Below are 23,058 nucleotides of genomic sequence, written 5' to 3'. Positions count from 1 at the left end.
CTTGTGCATGAGATTGCCACAGCTGTAGCATTCAATATGGATTAAGACTGGGGCAGAGGAGTTACCTTTCTTGACAACGCTTTTATCAAAACTCCTATCATGGACATCATGCCTTATCCTAGCATCTTTATGCATTCTTGGGTTTCTGCGACCCAACACATCTTGTTTCCTTGCATACCATCTACATTCTATGACTTTATGTCCAAAATGATTGCAAGAAAAAAAATGCATAAATAGGCTTTTGATGATAGAGGCTACCTTTTCTTTGAAGGATTTTTCATTGAGTAGGAAAGGACCTCTACTGGCTCTTCATGTGCCTTTCATGAAAATTTGCATTACTACCATGCATTCTCTCTTGCATCTTCCTATACCTCTTTTGCTGCACTTCCAACTGCTACTACCTTTCCTTCTCTTGTTGTTGCTGCTTTCCATGTTGTTGCTACTGTCCAAAAACCTTTCTTTCTTTGTTTTTATTGGAACCTTGGACTCCCTTTACTTAGGAAGTTGACCCTTCAAACTTTACCTTATTGGAGCTAGGTTTTTCCTTGAAACCCATACCAGTCTTGATGAGAGGGAATATTTGCTTTCCAAGCATCTCATCCAAGACTTTCTTTCTCCCCTCAAGCTTCTGAAAATGAGACAATGCTTTATTTAACTTTTCTAAGTCATGTCTCAATGAGACTACCTCATTTTTTAGTCTCCCACAGTAAGCTTCCTTCTCACCCAACCGATTTGTTAAATTTCCATTCAGTCTGCTAGCCTCTTCTTGTTAAGCATTTAAATCAACTAATGTTTTTATCAACCTTTCATTCTCAAGCTCTTAAATTCTTAGTTGCTCCTCTTGATTGAGATTTGCCTCTGATAGGTCCTTAATCTCTTTTAGAGCCAAGATCAAACTATTTATAGAAAATATCCTTTCAACTAGATCCTTTTATTCACTACTAGAGGTGCTAGCTAAGTTACCACAGAGATCTAAAGCCATCTATGTGTCCATGGAGTCTTCCATAGGTCTAAGGGTTATCCCTTCATCATCACTACCTGGGGTATTCTCATTTGATCCTATGGATGAGCACACTGGGAATATCTCTTCTTCTTCTGAGGATTCCTCTTTTGCTAATCAAGAGTGTGATGAGAAACAACTTCTCCATGTTCTGGTTCATTGCTAAAGCAACAGGGCTGCTCAACAGTTTTTCCAACACTTCCTTTGCTAACTCATAATGCCTCACTTTATCAGCATTCGACTTAGATAGCCCCATCATGATAATATTCTAGGCTTCTTCATTTTTCTCACTCTTTTATCCATTAAATATGGAGAGCCACATATTAGCATCCAAGGCCATTAAATAGGTTACCATTCTAACATTCTAGATTTCATACCAAAGCTCATGGCCTGATCTGTATAAAAATGGAACTCCTTCTGCTGTAAGCCAAGGTCGATTATCCATTGTTTCCCTTTGATCTACCTTCTAGTGATTAAGTTATTCCTGAAGGAATGTGGCTTTGATACCAATTGTTGGAAACAATGATAATACCGAGAGGGGGGGTGAATATATATTAAGGCTAATTTTAACTTTTTATGCCAATTTGCTTTTCTGGTTCATACTTGGCAACCTTCCAAATAATTAGCATCAATATAAAATCAACATAGAAGCACACACCATGAGTATCATACATATGAGACACAAGGTTTTACGTGGAAACCCTTTCGGGAAAAAATCATGAAAGCTTTTTGTTGTTATTGATGTAAATAGGATCACCTACTCTATTACATCAATATGTTTTGTGAGAAAACACTCACAAGAAGCACCAACTCCCTTTGATAGTTTGCTAGCACCGACTAGTAGGAAGCACCAAATCCCTATTTTTGTAGACACCTGTGTTGAGAATGCAACAAGATGATGGAGCTTAGTGGAAAGGAGTCGCCTTCACTAAGTGGGCCCGTAGGCTATTTTTGGCGCAAAGTCTATTTTTAGACTATGTCTATTTTTAGACATATGGATCATGGTCTATGAGTTGCAGGATGCTATTTGTGGATGATTGGTCATGTTGGTAAAAAATAGATGGACTTATATTTTTAGACATATGGGCAGAGTCTATTTTTAGACTGCCAGGCTAAAAATAGAACAATCGAATATTATTAGCTCATAATAATATTTGGACTATAAACATTATCTTATCCTCTTGGAGCACTTCAGTTTGAGCTACGGATGTGGCACATGCAGCTGTTAGAAGGAAATACGCTTTTCTTATGGGTCAGTTGAGCTATTGCATGATGGACTTCAGTTAGAACTCAAGTGATTGAGTTTGGTGGAGTTGATTGAGGAGTTGATGGATTTGTGTTCAGTTTGACTTGGTTGAACTAGTTGTATTTAGTTTAACTGCAAATACACTAGTGATGAGTGATGTGAATTAATTTTTAATTAATTCACTAATTATTAACTCATAAAGCAACTAAAGGATACATCAGTTAACTCAGTGCATGGACAGTTCAGTGGAGACAGGTGTTAGAGGTTGAGACTACTATCAGTTGTGACTATAGTTGTGCATGAGATTTTCACATGCATTGATGGAGATTGCCAATGAGGATTGCGCAGTACAAGCCAAGGAAAACGAGCTTGGATCATTCCTATTCTTGCTTCGGATTGCGCAGTAGAGGCAGGCAGACAGTGGAGAATATTTGAACCTGTGACTTGATTCAGATCTGAGCTAGTTTGTGTGTAGCAGGTGGAGATAGTACTGGGTACTTGTGAGGAGTATTGTACTATGTATTGTTACATGTTATCTATCATTATAATATACAAATAGTGTGGGGTTTTCAGCTGCATGCTTTCCCCGGATTACATACTGTGTTAATGTGCGCATGCAATTGATGTTTCATTGTTTTTTTAATTCCGCAAAATTGATGATCAACGTAGAGGAGGTTATGTATTATGCATGCATTCCGCAATAGTGTATAATCAGGATAATCTCTGTGAATAAGTGTCATATTATTCAAAATTTTTACATGGTATCAGAGTAGAGTTGATCATCAGATCTATTATTCAGAAAGTGGTTACATTTTATTTCTTCAGGCAGAGTCTGTAATCGGGCTAGGTAGCCTCTGGATTCATCCTTCCTTTGGAAGGTGAGATATCCGGTAAAAGACCATACAGTCAATCTTTGTACGAGAAATACTTTGTTCTCACGAATTTTAGATCAGAAGCGGTTGAGTTTTGAGCTGGTGGAATTCAAATTTGCAGCAGTGTTTTCTTGGTGTCAAAGTTGAAATGTCTTTCAATGGATTGCGATTGGAGTATGCTCTTGAGGGCAACTCGAATTATATTGCATGGAAAGACATGATGGAGACGGTGTTAGATGACAATGGGCTGAAGGAGTTCATAGAAGCTGAGGTCCCAAAGCCTACTCATGTTGCTCACGTTGAGGTTTGGAAAAAGAAGGCAGCAAAGTGTCGAAGGATTCTGTTGGAGGGCGTGAAGGATCACATTGTGTCCAGCCTGCATTGAAAGGATTCTCCATACTTGATGTGGAAAGTATTGACAGATTTATTCCAAAGCAAGAGCGACCAGAGGAAGTTGGCACTCAAGGATAAACTTAGAAACATTAAGTGTGAGAAAGGAGACAGTGTGCCCAAGTATCTCACGAAGTTCACCTAATGCAGGGATGAGCTGGGAAGTGTGGGGGTGACTATCGATGATGAGGACTTGGTGATCTTGGCTCTTCTTGGTCTTTCGAAGAGTTGGCATTCCTATCAGGACTCTGTCAATGGTCGGGAGAAATTGCCAGGATGGGAGAGACTTTGGTCAGATCTTGTGCAAGAGGAAATCAGGCGAAATACCAGGGACGAATCTTCATCAAAGGCATCTGATGAAGAAAATTTCACTTTGGCTGCGAAAGCAAAGAAGGGGAAGAACAAGAAAGCTTCTCATTCCAGTGTGAAAGGAAAGAAGCAGGACATGTCCAAGGTGAAGTGCTTTCATTGTCACCAGCACGGACATTATGCCACAAATTGTCCGCAGAAGAAGAAAAATAAGCAAGTTGCTGGATCTGCAGCAGGAGAGGCCTTAGCCTCGCAGTTTGAGCTTGATTTTTCATTGATCGCATGCTTGGTGTCAAGTGTGATGGGATCGGTATGGTTCTTGGACAGTGGTGCGTCTTTTCACATGACAGGAGATCGAGATTTGTTTTCTGATCTGGAGGAGAAAGATCTTGGAGTGCACATCGAGATGGGCAATGATGGCAGATACAGTGCGACCGGTATCGATACCATTTCCTTTGAGAGGGAGTCTGGTAAACCCTTCGTATTGAAGGAAGTGATGCATGTTCCAGGATTGAAGAAGAATCTTATCTCTGTGGTGATGTTAGAAGACAAGGGATATGATGTTGTTTTCAGCGAGCGAAAGACTTTCCTGCGCAGTAAGACAACTGGAGAAACTTGGAAGATAGAGATTCGAGATAGGAACCTTTATCAGTTGCATGTAGATGGTTGCACAACAATGGCATGCAAGGCAGAAGGATTGGTGAGTCGGGATGATGGCGAGCTGTGGCATAGGAGGTTGGGCTACCTTCACCATGTAGCTTTGAAGATACTGCAGCAGATTACTACTGGGCTTCCTAAAGGCACTCTTGCGCAGTCAGATCAGTGCAAGGGGTGTACTTTGGGAAAATTTGTGAAAGCCACCTTTCACGAGAAGGATAGTCGCGCCATGACGATCCGTGAGATAATTCACACAGACTTGTGTGGACCTTTCTCAGTAGCTTTGACAGCAAAGCACAGGTACTATGTGATCTTTGTTGATGATTTCTCTCAGAAGTGTTGGATCTTCTTCATGCAGAAGAAGAGTGAGACATACTCAAAGTTCTGTGAGTTCAAAGCATTGGTCGAGAAGGAATCGGGGAAGAAGGTGAAGGCTCTTAGGAGTGACAATGGTGGTGAATTCATCTCTGGCGAGTTCAAGGACTTCTGCAGCACAGAAGGGATTCGAAGAGAGCTCATAGCTCCCCATAACCCACAGCAGAACGGGGTTGCTGAGCGGAAGAACAGAATGATCGTGGGTGCTGCATGGGCGATGTTGCATGATTAGGGCCTACCCCTTCACTTGTGGGTGGAAGCATGCAATACTGCAGTATATGTGCAGAACCGTTGTCCTCACAAGATACTTGGCATGAGTACACCCGAGGAGGCTTATTCTGGTAAGAGGCCTGATCTTTCCCATTTGAGGATTTTTGGTTCTAACGTTTACATGCATGTGACGAAGGATGCCAGGAAGAAGCTGGAGCCGACCGCAGAGGTTGGGATATTTGTGGGGTACACTGATACACCCCATAACTATTGTGTGTATTTTCCAGACGGTCGCAAGACTGTTGTGCGACGGGATATCAAATTTCAGGAGGAGAAAGCCATGAAGTGTTCGCTTGAGAGGGAGCCACACTTGCATGTAGATGAGGAGCTATTAGTTCCTAAGGACGAGCTTCAGGACGTGGATCAACCACAAGATGAAGTTCATGGAGTGGAAGAGACCACTCATGTAGCGCCAACCATCATAGGGCGAAAGCGCACTACAGAAGCTGAGCGACTGGCTCAATATGCAGAGAAGGTTGTAGGACCACCTACAGGCCAACGCAGACAGAGACAGTCACGTGATTGGTACACTGGATAGATGGCTCTTGTGAGCAAATGTATTGTGACTGAGCCATCCTCTTTCGAGGAAGCTGTGGAGGATCCTGCATGGGTAGATGCCATGGTGGAAGAGTATGATTCGATTGTCAAAAACAGTGCATGGGAGATTGTCCCAAGACCAGAGGGGAAATTAGTGGTGGGTTTGAGATGGATCTACAAAGTGAAGCAGGTAGATGACGGGAGTGTGGAGAAGTACAAGGCAATATTTGTTGCCCGAGGCTTCTCACAGATAGAGGGGATCGATTATGAGGCCTTTGCACCTATCGCAAGGTATTCTTCCATACGGACGATTCTTGCTCTCTCAGCGCAGATGGGGTGGCACATCCATCAGATGGATGTGAAGACTACGTTCCTCAACAGAGTCATTGAGGAGGAGGTGTACATAGAGCAGCCTGAAGGTTTCGAGATATTCAGTAGCGAGTTGCATGTGTGCAGGCTCAAGAGAGCGCTGTATGGGTTGAAACAAGCACCACATGCTTGGTACACACGGATAGACAGTTATTTCACCAGACTTGGATTCTCCAAGAGTGAGGCAGATCCTAACCTATACCAGATTGTGGTGGAGGGTAAGTTGCTTATCATTGTACTTATGTAGATGATTTGATTCTAACAGGTGATGAGCTGTTGATACTTTCATGCAAGGAGGATCTTGCTAAGGAGTTTGAGATGAAGGACTTGGGCCTCCATTATTTCCTGGGATTGGAAATTTGGCAGTGCAGTGATGGACTATTTGTTTCTCAGGGTAAGTATGCTCGGGAGATACTGGAGAAGTTCAACATGCATGGCTGCAAGCTTGTTGATACTCCTCTTCCTGGAGGTTGGAGGAAAAAGGATGCTACTTCAGCAAAAGTAGTGGATGCCACTGTTTATCGACAGTTGGTGGGGTCGCTTATGTATCTGGTCAATACACGACCCAATATATGTTATGCTGTTAACCAGCGTTCACAAGCTATGTTTAATCCAACCAAGCTCTTCTGGAAGGCAGGCAAGCATGTATTGTGTTATCTCAGAGGCACATCGGGATATGTATTGTGGTACAAACAAGAGGATGAGGTGAAGCTATGTGTCTTCACGGATGCAGATTGGGCAGGGAGCCCAACGGACAGAAAGAGCACATCTAGAGGGATTTTCAGTATCAAGTCGACAACAATTTCTTGGTACAGTAGGAAGTAGAGGTCCATGGCACTCAGTTCAGCAGAGGCCGAGTATATGGCAGCAAGTTTGGCTGCATGCGAGGCTATATGGATGAGGAAGATCCTGGTTGGGTTATTCGGTTCATGCTTGGAGCCTACTGTGATTTATTGTGATAACCAAAGTTGCATTAAACTCTTGGCTAATCCAGTATTTCATGATAGATCTAAGCACATTGACATCAGGTACCATCATATTAGAGATTGTGTGTAGCGGAGAATCATGTTACTTTCATACATTCCAATGGAGGATCAGGATGCTGATATCTTGACGAAGGCGCTCACCAGGAGCAAATTTGAATACCATCGAGGCAGGATAGGGGTTGCAGATAATCCATATCTTTTTGAGAGGGAGTTTTGAGAATGCAACAAGATGATGGAGCTTAGTGGAAAGGAGTCGCCTTCACTAAGTGGGCCCGCATGCTATTTTTGGCGCAAAGTCTATTTTTAGACTATGTCTATTTTTAGACATATGGATCATGGTCTATGAGTTGCAGGATGCTATTTGTGGATGATTGGTCATGTTGGTAAAAAATAGATGGAATTCTATTTTTAGAAATATGGGCGGAGTCTATTTTTAGACTGCCAGGCTAAAAAGGCAGTCTAAAAATAGAACAGTCGAATATTATTAGCTCATAATAATATTTGGACTATAAACATTATCTTATCCTCTTGGAGCACTTCAGTTTGAGCTACGGATGTGGCACATGTAGCTGTCAGAAGGAAATATGATTTTCTTATGGGTCAGTTGAGCTATTGCATGATGGACTTCAGTTAGAACTCAAGCGATTGAGTTTGGTGGAGTTGATTGAGGAGTTGATGGAGTTGTGTTCAGTTTGACTTGGTTGAACTAGTTGTAATTAGTTTAACTGCAAATACACTAGTGATGAGTGATGTGAATTAATTGTTAATTAATTCACTAGTTATTAACTCATAAAGAAACTAAAGAATACATCAGTTAAATCAGTGCATGGACAGTTCAGTGGAGACAGGTGTTAGAGGTTGAGACTGCTATCAGTTGTGACTATAGTTGTGCATGAGATTTGCACATGCATTGATGGAGATTGCCAATGAGGATTGCGCAGTACAAGCCAAGGAAAATGAGCTTGGATCATTCCTATTCTTGCTTTGGATTTCGTAGTAGAGGCAGGCATACAGCGGAGGAGATTTGAACCTGTGACTTGATTCAGATCTGAGCTAGTTTGTGTGTAGCAGGTGGAGATAGTATTGAGTACTTGTGAGGAGTATTGTACTATGTATTGTTACATGTTCTCTATCATTATAATATACAGATAGTGTGGGGTTTTCAGCTGTATGCTTTCCCCGGATTACATACTATGTTAATGTGCGCATGCGATTGATGTTTCATTGTTTTTTTAATTCCACAAAATTGATGATCAACATAGAGGAGGTTATGTATTATGCATGCATTCCGCAATAGTGTATAATCAGGATAATCTCTGTGAATAAGTGTCATATTATTCAAAATTTCTACAACCTGTCCATTTTACCAGAAGCACCATGTGAGGCACCGACCTCACGGATTTTTTGCAAGCACCAACTTGCAGCTCCTTTGATTTTTGCAAGCCAACTTGTAGGAGGCACCAACCCCCAAGACTTCTCAAGCACCCACTAGAGATGGAAGCACCAACTTCCTGTATGTAGGCACCAACCCACACTCAAATAGGAATTGAATGTTCTTTGTAGTTTGGCAGCCACTCTACCTGATAACAAATTTGTTCTATTTTCTCACACTACTCACTTTGCAGCAACCAACAGATCTACTCAACAACAATCACTCATCGCAGCTCTATTCTCTGCTCTTCATCAAAATTTACTTAGCTCTCGGCCTTTTTCTCTCCACAACACACACACAACTCTTGGCCTTCTTTCTCTTCACAGGAACATTCAACCTTTCTTATAGCACAGGCACCTTCATCCTTTCTCGCAGCACATGCACTTTCGGCCTTTCTCACACAACACAGGCGACTTTAGCCTTGCTCACACAACATAGACAACTTCGGCCTTGCTCACAGAAACACACAGGAAACTTCTGACTTACTCACAGAGTGCACGGGAAAATTCTGTCTTTACTCACAACAAAACAAATCTCGGGGTCTCTTACCTCTGCCTAGGAATTCTCTGCCTTTCTCTGTAGAACTAACTCTCTTTTAGCGTTACACAACAATGCACACACTTAGAGCTTTTTCATTTCACTCTTTGGAAATTATGCTGCTTTCCCCACTTTGCGCATCTGAGCTCCTGGGTTTTGTTCCTATGCTTCCTCGCAATCGATGTTGCCACTCTGTCCTGTATTCATACTGTGCGAGTGTACCTTGGCATGGCTCTACCATTTTGTTGTCGTATCTAACTTGGTCTTTGCCACTAGGATAAACTATGAGAGTGGGCACTTGACAGTTTCTCCTTAATTAGAATGAATTCTCAATCCACCTGCACACACCAACTAGGCACGATCCTCTTTGTGTGCAACTCTCCTGTCACAGAGCCTCTCTATGTAAGCTAGAATTTGGTACTTGTCCTTTGGATTCCCCCCTGTACTTAGGCATGGCCTTCCTTGGTGCTGTAGCATCTCCTGTTTGTTTCTTGTCATAGTGTAGGAACAATGATTGACCTTCCAGTCCTTCATTGCCTCACTACATGGAGCTCCATGTTGAGAAATTATTTCTCAGATGACCTTCACACTACTTCATGAGTCCCATACTTTCATTTAACTCACTAAAGATGTACATTGGAGCACAGAGATTTCTTGTCTCACCTCAAGGAAGACCCAACACTCCTTCCCGAAGATCGTGGTCCTTGCTTCCTTGACCCAATGATCTTTGACTGTTTCCATTACTGCTGAGACCATCTCTTCTGTTTCTACATTCAAATCGTAGATTTCTACCCATAAGCCTTTAACTCTCTGCTCTGCCTTATCAGAGAAATTCCATATCGTAACTTCACAGTAGTGCAATGTTCCTGCTGGGGCTAATCTTCCTTTATTACGCTATATGCGCTTAGTTATATGGATTTACATGACCAAGAACCTACCCAATATTGGAAGCTCCCTCTATCAGAAATTTTTAACAACCAATTGTTATGAAGTTCTGATATCCTAATCCTATGATTTGCAAGCTCCATCTGCTTAGCCCTTACGAAGCTTCTCACCATAGGACCGCTTCCTGTGACCTACCACTTAGCATTAAGGTTCTAAGCCTTCAACTCCTACTGGTGGCCATTCTCCTTTTGTCAACTTCTCTGGACCCTTGGTTCTTTGACCTCTCATGACCATGTGCCAGCCTAGTATTAGAATCCCTCTATATCAAAACTTTTCCAAACCCCAACCGTTCTAAAGTTATGATTTCTTCAACCTCTGATTTTCGACTTCTGATATGACATCATCGCCCCATGTGGTGACTCCTTAGTGGTGATATGTGTCACCCGGTTCTGGCCCATTAGCCTACCCAATAAGGGTTAATATACCTGCCGTATTTCCACATCATGCTGACGTCAACTGTCACTATACATTTTTGGAGCCAATCAGATGCTTCCATGTGTCCTTATCGGAGCTAATCACATGCTACCATGTGTCCCGCTAGAGGAGAGAGAGGAGGACTCGTCAACCTTGGTTTGCACCAAAATGATTTGTTAATTCTCTTTTGGCATTCCTCAGTGCTTTTAAAGGCTTATCGACACTTATCAATATCGTAACTTTTTAAAGGTTCCTCACTTGACGAAGTTTGAGTTTGCGATCTCTGATATGCCGATTTCTGGGATTTTGATATCCTCCAACCTCTGATACAACCTGCACCTATGTATCACACTGCTGACATTTTGATATCATCGTATGCCGACCTCCAACATTCCAATGCGTCAATATGTCGATCCCTGGGGTTCCAATCTCCTGATGCGTCGATACGTTGACCTCTGATATTTCGATGCACCAATTTCGAGACCTTTAATTGCCAATATGCTGACCTCCATCATTCTGATCTCTGATATGTCGGTACGCTAGACCGCCGATATTTGATATGCCGATATTCTTTCCTGCCTAAGGCTTCAAATCCTTGAGCTTTAGTAGGCCATAACGTTTGAACCAGGAATCCATTTATGGGCTTCCGCATATCGTTGGAAAGCTCTTCCAGAGCACTTTCCAATGGAGAGGGTCTGATGTAGGCTTTGAGATCATCTACTACATCTAGGATGGCTCCAAAATATCTTCCACTATTCTCTCCTTGACTCTCTAGTCACCTGAATTCACAACCCCCATGATGATCCTCTTCATGAAGCCTTAAGCTACCATGGGATTTCATCCTGGGCCATCACTGCCAACATCTGCTGTGACAAGCATCCAAGATAGTCTGGTTGACATCAATGCCAACACCCCTGCCAACAGTTAGGCATTTCCAACTACCTAACACATCTCCTTAGCATGAATGTTGAAATCAATGCCAACACACTTATAGATGCCTTCACTAGGCCACTGGCCATCTAGAAAATGCTAACTGTCCAAAAATATCCCCCTTTGGCATTGATGGCAACACTCCATCCTTCTCTTCATGTGATGGCCAAACCTCATGCTACTTCCACACATCTCATTGCATGAGACACCAATGGCCTTCTTTCTTTTGCACAAACCATCACAGCTTCTCCACAAATTCTCTCCCCTTTTGACATCAATGGCAAGGGGCTACAAGCTACCTTTCTCTCCCCATGCAATCACTTGGTTGTGAAGACCAAAGTATAGCTATTGATATGTACAATCTGCTTCACAGACATCTCTTCCATGACTGTCACTGCTGCTGCTCCATAAACTAGGCATATTTGATATGCTCCCCTTGAACATATACTACCTCTTCTTTGTCCTTATAGTCTCGGACACCTTATGGATATTGGATGAGTACTCTCCCCATTAATGCATATTTTGTATCAATTTAAAAAAAATGATACCAATGAAATTGTTCATGGTATTATTACTGCTGCAAATACCAAGTGATGATGCATTTAAGCTTGTTCTTCTTTGTTGTTGCCGCTTCATATTTTATGCTTATTTCTCCTGAGCATCTTTACAGTCAACACTGAGCCCCCAAAGTTCAAGCCTAAAAAATATGGACCACTGCTTTGAATAATACCAATCATACCCAAAAAATATAAAAATGGAACAATGTACCAGGCAAATTCTAATACTTATTTCTCAAAAAGAAATGTCCATTTACACACAAGGTCACTCAACATGATCCCAACACTACCAATTGACATAGCAATACCAATTGAGGTTTAAGGGACATGAAAAGATTGCACCAACTGTGTTTCATGAACACAAGACTACTATGCATACTCAAACTTACAACTTAAATGAAATAAGGGTATTTCACCAAAGATGCCAACCTTTCATTTTCTCAACAATCTTCCTTTTCGAGGCTACTAATTATTTTCTGCTACTGCTTATCAAAGAAGCTCCCCTCGATCCAATGCTCTTTGATCTCCTAAAAATACTTTCTTTCCTTTGAGTGGGGACTAATCTTGTGGACCTGACTTGAATGTGAGATTCCTAACATTCCACACTTCCATTGCAGCCCATCTTCTTCCCGCAACATAATATATTGTTGTGTACTTTTAATGCTCATTTTACTACTCCTTTTCAATGCTGATACATTCAAAATAAACTGTTTTGTTCTTGTAATCAGAAATAAAACACAACCATACCTTCACAATCAGATGCACCTTTCTGTTTATTCTTTTTGGTTTCTTACATCTGACTTATTCAGTCTCCCATAATTCCATTCTCTTCCTTCACTGAAGAGAAACAGAGGATCTACTCCCCGTGAGAAGATCATCCTCCTCCTTCTTCCAAACCTTCAATGGCGAGGTCCTAACAGAAGCATTACACTCTAGCTTCTTCTTTTCCTATATTTGGGCTTCTTCTCGACTGTAAATGGATAGAGGAAACTTTTCGTTCAACTCCTCTTTCTTCACCCAAATCCTCTTGTTTCCCTTTCACCTTACAGTTGGGTCTGCTACAAGAGTAGGATGATCATTCTTCTGATTTCTTCCTCCTCTTTTCATCTTGCTCTTTTGACACAAAGCATTGAAGACAAGTCTGTATTTCTCAACTCCATTCTTTCTCCTTGTCTTCAAATCCCAAGTTGCTACATTCACATGCATATGTTGAGAATAATTCCATTTATTCTCATTTCTAAAGCCAAATCTCTTGTGCCCGAGACTACCACAGTTGTAGCATTCAACATGTCTTAAGACCAGGGCAGAGGAGTTACTTTTCTTGACAATGCTTTTAACAAAACTCTTATTGCACCCAGCATGCCTTCTCATAGCCTCTTTATGCATTTTTGGGTTGTTTCTACCGATCACATCTTGTTTCCTTGCATGCCATTTACAGTCTATGGCTTTATGTCCAAAATGATTGCAAGAAAAATAATACCCATAAAAAGGCTATTGATGACAGAGGTTACATTTTATTTGAAGGCTTTGTCCTTGAGTAGGAAAGGACCTGTTCTAGCTCTTCACATGCCTTCCATGATAGTTTGCATTACTACCACACACTCTCTCTTACAGCTGCCTAGACCTCTTCTGCTACACTACCGACTGCTCCTTCTTAGCCTTCTGCTGCTACCTTTCCTTCTCTTTTTGTTGCTACTTTCCATGTTGTTGCTGTTGTCCAACAAAATTTCTTTATATGTTGTTGTTGGAACCTGGGACTCCCTTTACCTAGGAAGTTGACCCTTTAGCCTTTACCTTATTGGAGCTAGGCTTTTCCTTGAAAGCCATACCAACCTTGATGAGAGGGGATATTTTCTTGCCAAGCATCTCATCCAAGACTTTCTTGCTCCCCACAATCTTCTGAAAATGAGACAACTCTTTATTTGACTTCTCTAAGTCATGTCTTAATGAGAATACCTCATTTTGTAGTCTCCCACAGAAAGGTTCCTTCTCACTCAACTTATTGGTTAACTTTCCATTCAGTTCACTCGCCTCCTCTTGTTGAGAATTTAGATCAACTATTTTTTTGCTCAACCTTTCATTATCAAGCTCATAAATTCTCAGTTTCTCCTCTTGCTTGATATTTTCCTCTAACGGGTCCTTGATCTCTTTTAGAGCTGAGATCAACCTATTTCTATAAAATATCCTTTCATCTAGATCCTTTTCTTCACTACCATAGGTGCTAGCTGAGTTACCACAAAGATCTAAATCCATCTCTGTGTCCATGGAGTCTTCCATAGGTCTAAGGGTTATCCCTACATCATCACTACTTGGGGTATTCTCATTTACTCCTATGGATGAGCACTTCAAGAATATCTCTTCTCGCTCTGAGGATTCCTCTTTTTCTATTGCTACTAAAGTGGATCCATGTTCATTACAATTACTAGATGCATAGCTATCTCTATCTTTTAATGATACACATGTACATATAGATAATGAAGAAGCTATGTCTTTACACTTATCACACAACAATATATTACCTTCTATGCAACAAGATCTCCTTTCCGAGACTTCTTCATCACCACTAGGATCGTGATGAGCATCAACTTCTCCATGTTTTGGTTCATTGCTAGAGCAATAGGGATCCTTAGCCTCTTCTTGAGCCACATGGATATCTACACCATACATACATTGTAGTCTATCCAAGACTTCCTTTGCTAACTCACAATGCCTCACTTTATCAGCATCTGACTTAGATGGCCCCTTCATGATAATCTTCTAGGATTCTTTATTCTGTTCACTCTTTTCTCCATTCAATATGTAGAACCACATATCAACATCCAAGGCAATTAAATAGGTTACCATTATGTTGAAGCCTCGAAATTCACTGTGACAACATGGGGGATAAACACCCGGTCCGGACCTTAAAAGCAACTACTTTTCTGTTTGGTATAGTGGCTCCGACTGGGGATAATGGGACCAATTTCCTAGAGAGGATTAATTTGATAATGTTGTTGGGGATGATATAAGATATAATTGAGAATGATTCAAATAAGTATAATCTAATCTAAATAATAAACACATGCATATATATTAATCTAACATTATCTGACTATAAATATACTCGGGAATAAACTAAGATATGTGATCTACAGAGATGTCTCAAAGCAATTGGTAATAAAGATCATTCAACTGCCAAAAGAAATGAAATCGTTTAATGATAATTGTTTTGGATAAATAGTTAAACAAAAAAATTGAGAAAACTATATCGCATATAGTAATTGTTCATGTATTCAAGACAAAATCAGAGCTGAAACATCATACAAAAGTGCAATAATGCAGAACTATAACTCAGATTTTCATACATAAGACAATCAAAGAAAGAGTATTTCTAATGCATAAATAAAACACGATCATACGATAAAAGTACAATATATGAAAGGTCCTGCTCATGGGATCAACAATATTGATCCAATTTCATGCAATCAAATACACTCTAATAATACAGAAGTGTAATTTCAGTAGAGTATGCTTCGATATTCAAAGAAAAATAGATCATGTTCCAATAATTTCATCAAAACCTTCCCAAAAATACAAAAGTGTAATGTCTTGAAAAGTGTTTTTGATAAAATTCTAGACCCCTCTCTAAATGTATGAGAGGGGTTTAATACTATAATACATGCCTCAAAAACAAATTATTACAAAAGAAGTTGAGTAGGTTTCAAACAACCTTCCTCAAAGTAAGCAAAAATGAAATTAAAAATAGAACTAAACTAATGACAAGCTATTTTAAACTTGAACTATCTTAGTCGGCTAGCTTGATCTTTGAGATTGCAAATGTCGATCATTGCTTTGAGCCGAGGTGGTTGGCCGATTCTGGATTTTAACTGTCCAACAAATATGGCATTTGACAAAGTTGACACCATATTTTGTGCAGAGGTAGTTAAACACACAGAGTCATCCACTGACTATGTGGTTTTACGAAATACTGCCAGTATGTCTCCCAATCCAGTTTGGTCAGATGTTTGATTGCTTCTTCCTTGGTCTGAACTATTTGTTTCCATTGTTGTTCCAATTGTTTGATATTTTGGAGAGACCCTGGGATGCACTCTTTGATAAGGTTGGCACTGTGGAGGTTTTCATTAACGACTTCAATTATACTGCCTGCTGCACCTGCTATTGTTGTTGTCGCCCTTTCTACATGCTTTCCCTTTCTGCTTGCTTTAACCGTGTATCCTAATCTGTATATAGAATGTCTTTGTGGGATTATTCTATTTTTGGTAGATCAACCTTTCTTCCCTCATCTGACTCCTTCCAGGTAATAAATTCAGAAATCTTTTTATGGATTTCTTCATATTCAAACCTCACATCAATCACTTGGTTTGTCAATTTATCACTTGTCTCAAAGCAAGGATTGATCTGTGTGATTTTCTGGAAGAACATTTCTTCTTGTTGTATTAATAGGGAATTTAGCTTAATTGCTTCTTTGATGAACTCATTTGTTTGAGGGTTATCTCTAAATCTATCCACCATGGCCTGCATTTGGTGAATTTACGAGTCCTTTTCTAATAAGCTTGCCTAGTGTTGTAACCTCATTTACTCGAATTACCTCTGAAGCTGAGCTACTTGTTGTTCTACTTGCTGATTGGTTTTTTCTTGTTCTAATTCCTATTCAAGTAGAAGAATTCTCTATTCTTTTTCTTTTAGCAGTAGTTGGACTTCCATTGCTTTATCAATGGTCGTTGTGGCATAAGCTCCTGCAAACTGTGACAACTTCGTAAGGTTTTCTGATGGGTCAACAAGAGTGTCTTTCCACACAACATCCATTGATTTGTTCTCTAGAGTTACAATAGCCGTGGTGTCTAATTTCCTCTTCTTTCTTTGTCTTTTAACTACAACCTTATGAGTAGGATTGTAGAATATATCTAATGGAGGTATCTCTTCAATTTTCAAGACAATTTCATAAGTGGGAAAAGCCAGAATAACCTCAATATCTTGAGTGTTTGTAGCCCCTTGCTCTATTATCTCTGGATTTTCTTTGTGCTGAGTCTATTTGGGGGTCTGCAATTCAGATGTTTCCTCAAGATTTGTGCTTGTTTGGAGCTTCTTATTGAATTTCTCCCATTCCTTGTCTAGGTCAATGACTAGAATCTTCCCTGATTGAGATGAAGTGGAACTGACCTCTGTCTACTTCTTGGCCAAGGCTTGTTCAACTATTTCCTCAGTATTTCCTTTTGTATCTTTCTCAGAATCTTTATTAGGATTTCCTTCTCCATTATGAGATTGTTGTTTTGACTGTTCCGACTCATGAGTTGATTTCTCTTGCATTTCCTCATCATAATTTTCCTTTGAACTTCCCTCCAGGCTCACACTAGGAGTAGTTTCTCTTATTGGTTCAATTTGTAATAGGTCCAATGGGACCTTTAACAACCATTTATTCCTATATACATGAAAAACATTAATCTTATCTCATCTTAACTGTAATGATGCCAAATCTAGGACTTGTGCAAATGTTTCGGCTCCTTGAAAGAGGTCATCAAAGGGATCCTCTTCATGAGTAAACTGTTTGACTTTAACCATAGTGGTAAAGTCTTTAGCAACTTGATTTGGGTCATACTGTCGCCCTGGAACTGTGGCCAATTTTAGAGATGTAATAATCTCTACTTCTTTTACTACATGCCCATAGTCATGTAGTGCGAAAGTGCCACATTGTAATGGGAAGGTTGGCCAAATGGATTTCTTCTGTTCCCTCAGGGCTTTGGTTAAACCCTCCCTTGTTGTCTGGTAAGCTATCTCTCTAGCCAATAGCTTGTCTAGAACATAATATGGGAGGACATGTGGAGCAACAATGCTCCCAAAAACTTTGATATAAGTGAATGTTTCTTCATCGAACCATCTTGCGACTGGAAAGATGTCTATCTTGGCTTCTTCAGAAAGCCTGGGGGCCGTTCTATCAAAAATGGTTTTATGAATAGGCATCATAATACCCTGGCATATTTTGTAAAAATGGGAATTGGATTGGGATTCGCACAATATTTTATGGTATACATGTATGGGGAGAGGGTTCTATACAATCCACTTCCAACCCATTTTAGGAAATTGAGAACAAACTTTAAATGGCGTCCATTACATAAGCGCTCATATAAAATGGGGGAAGAATTCTTGAGGAAACGCTCCTCTTTTTCCTATATTCCCTTATAGCCATAGATAAATTGTCTGATAAAATCTAACTCCAATTCATAATTGTTGTGTTAACTGCTGCATCAATTAATGTAATCCACTCTATAGAAAAATTGGTAGTATCAGCTTTACCAAATAATTTACACATCATTAAAGCTGCAAAATTATGTGGGGCATAGAGGGATGCAGTTTGATATATATCGGATTTCTCCCATTTGAATTTTCCTGAGCTTGACCTCCAGGTCTGTGTAATGTCCAATGGGTCCTCATTCTCTTTGGAAAAATGCTCAAGGAAATCTTTGTCATAGAGATTTTGAGGCTCTAGTAGATGGTACATCTGGTGCAAATTATCTGGTGTGAAAGACTCCATCACCTCATGTATTGCATTCCTAAGAGTTATTTATGAGATATTTACATTATCAATCACCCGTTTTACCATATCTGTGTTTGGTAATATCTTAGTTCTTACAACTATTTTGTGTAAAAATGAACATGCTGCCTCAAAGTAGAAAGCGTCAGATGATTCTTCGGCATCATCTGTTGCCTTGATTTCCATTGGCCTGGGTTTCTCTTCTTCTAGTAGGTTATACATAGCTTCCCATGATATGGTTCCTCCTTGTTTGTTGTAGGTGGTATCAGAAAAGAGTGGCGTCGTGTTTGATTTCTCAGATGCAGTAGCTTTTCTCTTCTTTGCCATCTTTTCAAACGTTGTTTCTTTCGGAGGTTCCCTGAAATTGAGCAATGGAGATTATCAAATAAACACAAAGGGAAAATGAGAGTGAAAATACAATGATACAGTTAATTCCGAAAGGTTACAAGGAAGAAGCTTTTATTCAAAAATGCTGATGAAAGATATCAAATCACGTCGAGCCGTTTTAAACATAAATGCCATTAAACTCATTAAATGCACACTAAGATATTTTATTATGGCCTTTATTATTCATTTAAGCCATCACATTGCAAATGTGTAAGGAAAAAATTTAAGTTGATGAGTTTGAAGCGCGTGATGCCGATTATGTGATTGCGATAAAGATTATCACAATATCGCAAATCGCAACATCGCACTTTCGGTTATGCATTATATCGAATTTATTTAGAATTTTGTGAGATACGATGTGAGCGACATACCTTTTATCATTTTAAGCGCCATTTTCTTGAATGAATACTTATTGCATAAAGTGACCTTTTACTATGCGCCGGACTTAACCAAAGTTATAACAATTATCACATACTTCCATTGGGTCCCGGTCATATCGCATTTCACAAACTTTCATAGTTCACAACATTGGCCTTTTTGTAAGCGCCGCGATGCGATGCGTGTTTGGCTTGTTATGTTGCAATATCACAATTCACATATTCCAAAGTTTTTGTTTATTTGTGGTTTTTGTGAACGCCGATATGCGATTGCGATAGGTAGTTTATTTTGCAAGAAATACTTTAAGCCTTAGTTTTAAATGAAAAGTTTAATGATACCATAAGTTTATTACGGTGATCCCTTTTATCGCAATTCACAAATCCCAATTTTTTAATTAACCTTTGACACACATGATTGGACGATATGTGATAAAGCGAGAATATCTAGTCATAAAGGGATTTGGCTTGATACCTTATTATTATTAAGAAATTTATTTCTAGTAATTAAAAAAGGAGTGCTTAAGTGCTAAGTTTTTTGAGGATTTTTATAAAGGGTCTACATTTATCAATAGAATATTAACTATTAAATCAATAAATGTGGGGGGGGGGGGGGGGGTTGATGAATAGTACAACAATTGGTGATTCACTGGAAGAACCAATTATCTTTGATAGTTTTTTGAAACTTCTAAAACTTCGAAAATAAGGATAGTTGAGAAATAGGAATTACTTGAAATTTAAGATAAGTAACATTTCTCTGAATAAGAAAACAAAATTCACCTAATTATCATCAACTTTATATCCTCTTCAAAATGAAAATTCCTTTGTCTATATCAGTCTTTACTTGGTTTAAAGATAAAGCAAGGGGCTCTTGCAGACTAGATTTTAGATGTACTCATTTGTCACAGGTAGAGCCTCTACTGCTAGCATGCGTTCATAGCCTCAACATGGTTACCTTTTAACCATCAGTGATTCAGTATCCCATCCAAATAAGAGTGCAATTTTTAGAGATAAATTCGAACTCATATACTTATTCTCTTCTCTTTCCTTTTTAAACAATTTATTTTTCTTCTAAAAATTTTCCTTTTTTTTTTCTACTTAAAAGTCATTCTTGGTTTGGTGGCCAAAAAGTGACAATGCCATTCATTGGTTGTAATTCAATTGAACAAGCTGGCTCATGATGAGACCCCTTGTCTTTTGATTAAAATAATCTCAAGTCATTACCTTGTTTTGATATGTAGTATTGGTAATGTCAGTTTATTATTTCCCTATGAACATGGTAAGCTGACTCTTAATGAGACCTCTTATCCTTTTAGTTTTAGTAAATTTTAGAATTACACTCTAAAAAGAGAAAAGTTTACTAGATGGGGAGAATCATTGACTCCTTAAGAGTTTCTGGATGATAATTATAGAGTTAAAGGTGCTTTTATGCAGAGAGTCTTTGCTTTGTTAAAGATACTTTTCTTGACTGATAATAGAACAAAGGTATCTTTATAAAGTTGGGGTTTCACAAAGGATAAATGATTTTGGTGGAAAACAAGAAAATTTTAGAGAAATAGAACTTAGCTTATTTTTCAAATGTCATAGTTATCTTCTTAACAATCTCTACTTATACAAGCGAAAAATCAAAATATTTAAAGAGATTTTTTATTGAAAGGCCAAAAGTAAATACTATTTAACTTTTATTTTCCTAGGAAAAGTAAAGGAAATAGTGTACAAGGGATAGAAGAGGTTATCTTTTATGAAAAATATTTCTTCAAAATCTACCCATTAATAGGTAAAGAATCTCTCTTTCCTGATAAATATTGCAATAGAAACATTAATGATCCGATTTGTTCCGCAATCTGAAATGGGCCAAGCCACATTCTTTGGAATTTGGTATATTACCTTTTTCCTCATGTGCTTTATCCCACTTCAATACAAATTATCTAAGTTGAAAAGATTTAGGACTTACATAATTTGCATCAAATGAATATTTGACCAACTATTGATGATGTGCATGTATGATCTTGGCTTTATCTCTTTCTTCTTCGAGTTTGAGGATTTGTGATTTCCTTAATTGCATAGAAGAGGAAGGAGTTTCTTCAATAAATTGAACTAGGGCTAGAGAGGGAATAACTACATTTGTAGGAAGAACAACCTCTTTCCCATAGACCAAATTAAAAGGAGAAGTGCCTATTGAGGCCTTCTGTGTTATTCAATCTTCCCATAGAGAAAATGTTAAAGATTTATGCCAGTTTTTCTGACTTTGATCAATAGTTCGTTTGATGATCCTTATGAGATTTTTATTTGTTGATTCAACTAAACCATTTCCCTGAGGATAATAGTTAGCAGAATATTTAAGTTTGAAACCTATTTTAAGAGAAAATTCTGTCATAGCATTTCCTGTCAAATATGATGCATTGTCAAACATGAGGGTAGTTGGTAGGCCAAATTTGGTAATAATAAATTGATCAATAAATTCAATTATGCTTTCAGAATTGGCTACCTTGAGTGGAATTTTTTCCACCCACTTAGTGAAGTAATCAATTGTTGTAAGAATACATCTATGCTATTTTGAAGAGCAAAGAACAATCTCACCCATTATGCCCAGTCCCCATTGCTCAAATGGTTGTTCAATGTTGATCGGCTGTAATGGTAATGTGAGTTTCCTCTGTCTTCCAACCGCTATTTGAATTTTTTTTCACTTCCTCACATATTCGTGTGCATCTTTGAATAAGGTTGGACAATAATAGCCAGCATGCAGGATTTTATGCGCTGTTGTGTCTCCTCCAAAATGCCCACCAGCTATGCCATCATGGAGTTCCTACAAAATCTTTTCTGCCTCATATTTTTCAAGGCACCTAAGTAAAACAAAATCATAATTATTCCTAAACAAAACATCATTGATGATTTCATATTTCTTATCTTTTTGTAGGAATTTACAGGGTAAGTTCCTCAGACAGAACACCAAAGGACACCGCTCACAAACAGATCACAGATCAATACACCAGTATCCTTGATGTGGTTAAAACCCTCAAAGAGGGAAACCATCCACGACCTGAGCCAACGCAGCCACTTCAGGAAATTTATTAATAAAAGAAATATAATTTACATAAGCTTCTCTCATGAACGGTGACCCTACAAATGACCCTCCATGCTCTTTAAATAGAGATCATGTACCAATCAGGTGTTAAGCCACAAATCAAGTGTCGGCAATACTGAGGAGAGAATGAACAATTGGATCACTTCATGTCTAGAACATATTGTGACCGTTGGATTGTAAGTTACAAATGTACATAGTAAATAAACACACTTTACTTAAATCTACACTAGACCAAGTTATACTTAACTATTTCCTATGTGTCGGAATATCCTAACATCCCCCCTTAAGAATAACTTGGGATAGGATTGAAGGATGTACAAATATGACACAATAAGAGAAGGAATGAGGCATTAGAACCTATCCCCACTTAGTGAAAACTTCTTGAACTCCAACCATAAATCGAAGTTTAGTAAAATTCGCCTTTGTGAGAGCCTTTGTAAAGAAGTCTACAACTTGATCATCTGTTGAACAATATTTCACTTCAAGAACATGGTCATGAATGAGATTTCTGATGAAGTGCATGTGTAGTTCAATGTGTTTTTTGCGCTAATGTTGGACTAGATCTTTGCATAGTTGAATGGCACTTTGATTATCACACCAAAGTGTAGTCGGATGTTGCTGCTGAAAGCCAAACTCTGAAAGGATCTGATGAAGCCATAGAGCTTCCTTACTAGCTTCTACGATGCCATGATACTCTGCTTCTGCTAAAGAAAGAGAAATGGCACTTTGTTTCTTGCAAGCCCATGTAATAGGTCCAGAACCAAGAGTGAAGACATAAGCTGCAGTAGACTTTCGATCATCAAGGTCACCAGCCTAATCGGAATCAGTGAAACCAACCAATTGAGGAGATGCTTTTG

At 39.1% G+C, this 23,058-nt stretch overlaps 1 pseudogene; it reads right to left on the bottom strand.

Moving 5' to 3' along the window:
* Positions 1-14,574, bottom strand: part of LOC149197541 (histidine kinase CRE1-like) — a 94,252-nt pseudogene extending 79,678 nt beyond the window's left edge.
* Positions 14,575-23,058: the final 8,484 nt, after the last annotated feature.

The sequence above is a fragment of the Pinus tabuliformis genome, chromosome 2_2 (assembly GCF_031772625.1).
Source record: "Pinus tabuliformis cultivar Carrire ecotype Pingquan chromosome 2_2, CPIR1, whole genome shotgun sequence".
Lineage (NCBI taxonomy): Eukaryota > Viridiplantae > Streptophyta > Pinopsida > Pinales > Pinaceae > Pinus > Pinus tabuliformis.
The sequence above is the reverse complement of the archived record's forward strand: the minus strand, read 5'-3'. Positions and strand labels throughout refer to the sequence as shown.